This window comes from Gadus morhua, chromosome 1 (assembly GCF_902167405.1).
Source record: "Gadus morhua chromosome 1, gadMor3.0, whole genome shotgun sequence".
In the NCBI taxonomy this organism is placed as follows: Eukaryota; Metazoa; Chordata; class Actinopteri; order Gadiformes; family Gadidae; genus Gadus; species Gadus morhua.
In genome coordinates, this window is record NC_044048.1 from 2,764,814 (window position 1) to 2,770,813 (window position 6,000).

The window sequence follows — 6,000 nt, forward strand, 5'->3', positions numbered from 1 at the left end:
TCTCTCTCTGTCTCTCTCTCTCTATTTCTCCCCCTCCCCCTCTCCCTCTCTCCCTCCTCCCCTCTCCCTCCCTCCCTCTCTCCCCCTCCCTCACCTTTACCTTTTGACCTTTGACCTTCTAAGTGTCAGCCTATCAGAGTGCAGTGTGCTGGACACCAGGGACTTCTGGGAGAAAGTGTGCTGATGGGTCGCACCAAGTGACCAAGGAGGAGGGGTGAACGTCTTTTCCCCATTCGCTGCCTCTGGTCTGTACACACACTGAAAGAAATTTGGAGTGACATTTACTTAAAAAAACTAAGGCATATTTTTCCACACAGAAAGTGCTAGTAATCTTTACTCAGGCTATTTCCAAGTAATATTTACTTAATAGAACCACTTATTTTTTATGAAAAATTCACAAGTAAATTGCACTGACAATACTTGTAACTTTCACTCAGATTACCATTGCATCTAATTACAAAACCCAAGTAAACGTTGCTCATTATTCTTTGTGTTTCTTACTCATCTTTTCTTTGTTATATTTTATGTAATTATTAAGTAATATTTATTAGGAATGTATTAGTTAATATTAATTGAATTTAGTTAATATTTTTACTATTCTAATAATTCAATATTTTCCAGAAACAAATATTTGCAGCTTAAGGGATGTTTGAAATACACTTTTATTTCACATTTGAAATGGCATAGATGTATTTAAAATACATAACATAACCACACAGAACTTCCTGCTAGCAAATTTGAAAACAGTGTACACACACACACAAAAGCTCAAAAGTAAAGCCGTTTAGGATTTGAAAATTTCAATGCGGAATGACAAAGCACCAACTGACTTTAGGACTGAAATTCCAGCATACAAACGAATACAGTCAGGGGCGGACTGGACTGACAGACTGACAGACTGACAGACTGACTGACTTTTATACTGCTACTCGCAATTGGTCTTCACACTCATGACTATTTTTCGATTTTTTTTTAAGTGTCTTCTAATATGTGTTTTACAGACTTCGGAAGTCCAAAGTAAGAAAAGATCTCCAACTTATTAATAAACACCTCTAAATTGGTTCTTATACAGCCGAAGTGTTCCCAACTGTGCGGATTGAGGTAGAGAATTTGGATTTGCATACATACACGCAACGCGGCACCCAGTTCTACGCATGCGCTCAATTCATGAGGCCCAGTGATGCTGGTGGCGATACGATACAACGACCTACGGTAAGCTTACTGATCATGAATTAAAACGTCTCTAAAATATGTTTGACTTAGGACCTATGTTCTATGGCCAAGTTCGTTTGCATTGTAAATACAAGACAAGTCTGTAGCTGTTGCTAGCCCTCAGCCTACTGTACTCTGAAACAGCCAGCCGTTAGCCTACACTCTAATGTTGTGTGTTTGAGTGGTGGGCTAGCCCGTTAGCCTATTGGTGCGCGGTCCAGATACCGAATTATGATAGCCCTATACTCCGACAACAAGAAAGTCATTAGTCCGACAGCCCATTGTTCCGAAATTGTGAACATAGCAGTCCACTGGTAGGCTACATCAAATGAAAATGCTAGGCTACTGTGGTGAAGATATGGTGTTTCCATATGCTGATGTTGAGAAGCACAGAGGTAAAGCAACAAGTTGTCTGAGAAAAAGTTGCGAGCAGGGAAAACACATGGATAGGGTGGTGTCATTTATGTGCCATGGTGTACTGTATGATGATGTTATGATGTTCATTTATGAAGACGTGAAAACAGTGGTAGCACTGGCGTGCGAAGTGCTGCAAGATGCGGCGGGAACCACACCACTTCCACCACAAAAAATGAATTCAGTTCACAATTTAGTGGGTACTACTCTTGATACAGTAGAGTAACATCTGATCCATCATTTATTCTCTTCTCTATTCTTTGTCTTTGTCTTCTATTTTTTGTCTTTCTCTTCTATTAAACGCAGGTACACACCCAGTCGGATGAACTCTACCCATTACTGTGATGGACGTGGAGTATACTTTTTTTGTTAATAAATAACACCTTTTGGAAGTGTATAATGCGTCCACTCTCACTGATTGCTATTAACTCATTGCATGGCTTAAGAGGTATGTGGAAAAAAGTTGCACAGTTGGAGTCAGGCTTTTAGCTAGGATTTTTTGTACAGCACTTGATAGTTTTTAGGTAATATTGCAATTACACAGATCTATTTATATGTTTAGTAATTTAATACATAATAACAGTGAGTGTAACTGAAACTAGGTAACAAGGTACAAAATTCAAGTAACAACTTTAACAAAAAGAAACAACTTTCTACACAACTTTAAAGTGAATGATGTATATTGTATTGTATTGAATTTAGATTAATTAAGACCACCACCTTAACACACAAACTCTTGTTGAACTCATAAAGTAGTAGGTTCAGTGACGTGCGGTGAGACAGCTGTCTTCTGTAGCTTCTGCGAGCCCGTGAATCAATGTTTCGTTGGAATCATGATGTAACGTTGTTGTAGCGGGAATACAGCAATGCTATTTTCTAATTGGCAGGGCATATGTATGATTCTAGACTTCGCTAAGCACTGAAGCGACTGAAACGGTGAATTTTGATCACATTCAGCGAAGTTAACAGGTAAAACGGGAGAAAAATAGGGCGTCTTTAGGCCGTCCTGCCTAAAAGTAGGGCGTCCCATTTCTTCTTATTTTTTAGTAGACTATAGGGCAGACGCCCTGCTAGCTAAAAGCCTGGTTGTTGTAGACATTCGAGAGACCAAAAAGACTGAAAAGGTGTGTTATCGAATTTAGTGGGCCGGTCTGGTTCAAAATGCCCGGGCCGATTTTTGGTCCCAGTCCGCCCCTGCCCACACGATACACCTGAAGCTCATAGAGCAACGCAAAGATCCACCAATAGTGCAAGAATATGATGTTCCAGTGTTTGCTAAAGATAAAAAAGACCACTTTATTAAATCCCAATGGGACCTGACCACTCAGCAGATCCTGCCCTATATTGACGGGTTTCGACGCATCCAGAAAATCTCAAACCATATAAATCGTTTTGTAGCTAAAGTCCCAGTGCTGCAGAGGATATTACGGGATTGGACCTACGCTTTCTTGGCTGTTTTTTGGCTTTGAGCTAAAAAAATAAATACAATATATGAAGATTGCCTATCCACCTTGGAGCTTTTACATTCACGTGAACTTCTAAAAGGATGTATCACTGCTAATATTTTACAGAAGAATTGGAAAGTTTTCCACCGAAATGGAAGGGACTATTCCATGGACAATCTTTTCATTTGTGTTGTTAATTTGTCATCGTGAAGGTAAGACCACGCTGGGAATGACTAAAAACGGTTAGTCTTTTCAGGGCAATGACTGCCCTCTTGCTCTTTCTGGGAGAAATCCCCACTCTCTCCTTTACCTCTCTGGCCAAACGTTGGGCCACAGAGGGCCTCTTCTTCAAGGAGCCAGCACAAGGAAATTCCAAATCTATGTAGCGTCTGGATCCGCTGCTAAACCACCACAGGAAGACAGATGATACGAGACTAAAACACTACTTAGTCCACCTTTCAACTACAAAATACTCCCAAGAAAACACAGATTGTTTGTTTGGGCCGACCGGGTCCCTGCTGAGCTCCATGGACCACATGGACACTGATGAACTGCTCATCGGGAAGCTCAAATAGCGCGGAAGGAAGCACGGCGAGGGCAACTGGAAGCGCATGCTGCTGGACCACGACTACAACGGCCGCACGGGCGTCATGCTGAAGGACCGCTGGAGGATCCTGAAGAGGGATACCGTGGCCTGACCCGGTCCCCCTACCCCCCCCCCCCACCCCCAAAGCCATGTATATTGATAATAATTTTTTTTAAACAGTGTGTGAGCATATGTTGTAAGAATGCCTTTGTAATACAAAAGGGACCCTTTTTTTTTTTCAATGTTCATGCGCCAATTGCGCTCAAATGCTACAAGAGGACTAGCGTTCAAGCGCCACTAGAGTAAGGTGACCAGACGTCCCCGATTTCCGGGGACAGTCCCCGTTTTCGGTGATCTGTCCCCGGTCAAAGCTGTCCCCGGAAATGTCCCCGATTTTGACGGTGAATGGGGGAAAAATGCGCGCAGACTCAAACACCAGTTATTACGGTAGTAATTTAACGCAGCACCAGAGAAGACGTCGTATGACGTACAGACGTTATCAGGACGTACGACCAGACGCAGCAGCATCAACAACAACAATCTAGAGGCGGCAAAAAGGAAAAAGAGAAGATCAGCGGTCTCATAAATGGTATGTTGTGTATGAACTTATTTATTTTGTGTGAATTGGCAGTAGACTTGTGTGTGTGTGTGTGTGTGTGTGTGTGTGTGTGTGTGTGTGTGTGTGTGTGTGTGTGTGTGTGTGTGTGTGTGTGTGTGTGTTTGTTTTTACCACCTTGTGAGGACTTGCGCTTGTAAAACTAGCCATCTTGTTAGGACCATGTGACAAAGTTAGGACCTAAATCATGGTCCTAAGAAGGATAAGCAGTGTAACAGCCTGGTAATGACCTGCTTATAAGCCTAGGGTGAAATGGCATTGAAATCTTAAAAGTCCTAAAAATGTGGTTTTTTTACAAAAATGTGTGTGTGAGGGGGGGACCGTGTTTCAAAGTGAGGACCTCTCTGGTAAATTGGTGGTACTGCAGTGTGTATCAGAATAGTGAAACCACACCCATTCCCCGCCCATATCCCTTGCCACTCCCACTACAGTTGCTCTTAACTTTAATAGAAGCAGATTTCTGTTTTTGGGGCTAAACAGCTATCACTTATGCTATTTTGCCACCAAACATATTTTATTTGATAAAATGTATAATTATTATAATTGATTATAGATATAAATATATTATATAATTTAGTTGAAAAGTTTAAGCTATTTATAGAATTCAGGAAACAATTGTTTCCATCTTGTCATACTTTATCAATGAAATTATAAAAATCGGGACTTTTTTAGATCAAAAATTATATCTGAGACCATTAAAAAATTACATTTAACATTTTACTTCTAGGATATGTTTTGTTGATCATTTATTTGGACACTACAATGTCATACTATTAGGCAGGGCTGTAGATTACGGTCAGTAATCAGTCTAGTAGGCTATTCCATTTCATAAACAGCAAATGTTTATATTGGGCTTTCATGGTATTGGTGTATGATGCCTGTCAATGGTGGTATGGTCATAGTTACATGCCGTTTCTGATGTCAACAGATTTTCAGATATCACACTAGTTGTCTACATCCCTTGATGCAATGTATGATGGACAATGGAGGCAACACTCGCCTAGTATGTAGTATGTACAGTAGGCAATTGGAAATTGCCTACAGTAAAAAAAAAGTTGAAATGGCAATTAAGATTTATTTTTGTTGGCCAAAAAAGCATCCTGGTCATGCTCTTCATGGAAATTCTGAAATATACCACGGTATGAGAAAATGACCCATTGCCCTGATAAAGCCTGTACAGGTAGGTCAAGTCAGGCACATCCCGAGCTTAATCCTCGATGCTATCCCAAACATTTATCATAATCGCCCTTTACCCTATTTGTGAAAATGCAATAAAGGCTCATTTTAATGCTTATTAGGGGTCCAGACCGCATTAGAACGGATCCTGATGGAAAACCACTACACCTAGACTCCTCAAATCTGGACTAAATTATCACAGTGAGGCTATACATTATGTAAAACATAGTTTCAGATTTGTGAAACCTTTACCCTAATTGTGAAAATGCAATAAAGGCTCATTTTAATGCTTATTAGGGGTCCAGACCGCATTAGAACAGATCCTGATTGAAAACCACTACACCTAGACTCTTCAGATCTGGACTACATTATCACAGTGAGGCTATGCATTATATAAAACATAGTTTCAGATTTGTGAAACCTTTTTTCTATTTGTGAAAATGCAATACAGGCTCATTTTAATGCTTTTTAGGGGTCCGACTGCATTAGAACTGATCCTGATTGAAAACCACTACACCTAGACTCTTCAAATCTGGACTAAATGATCACAG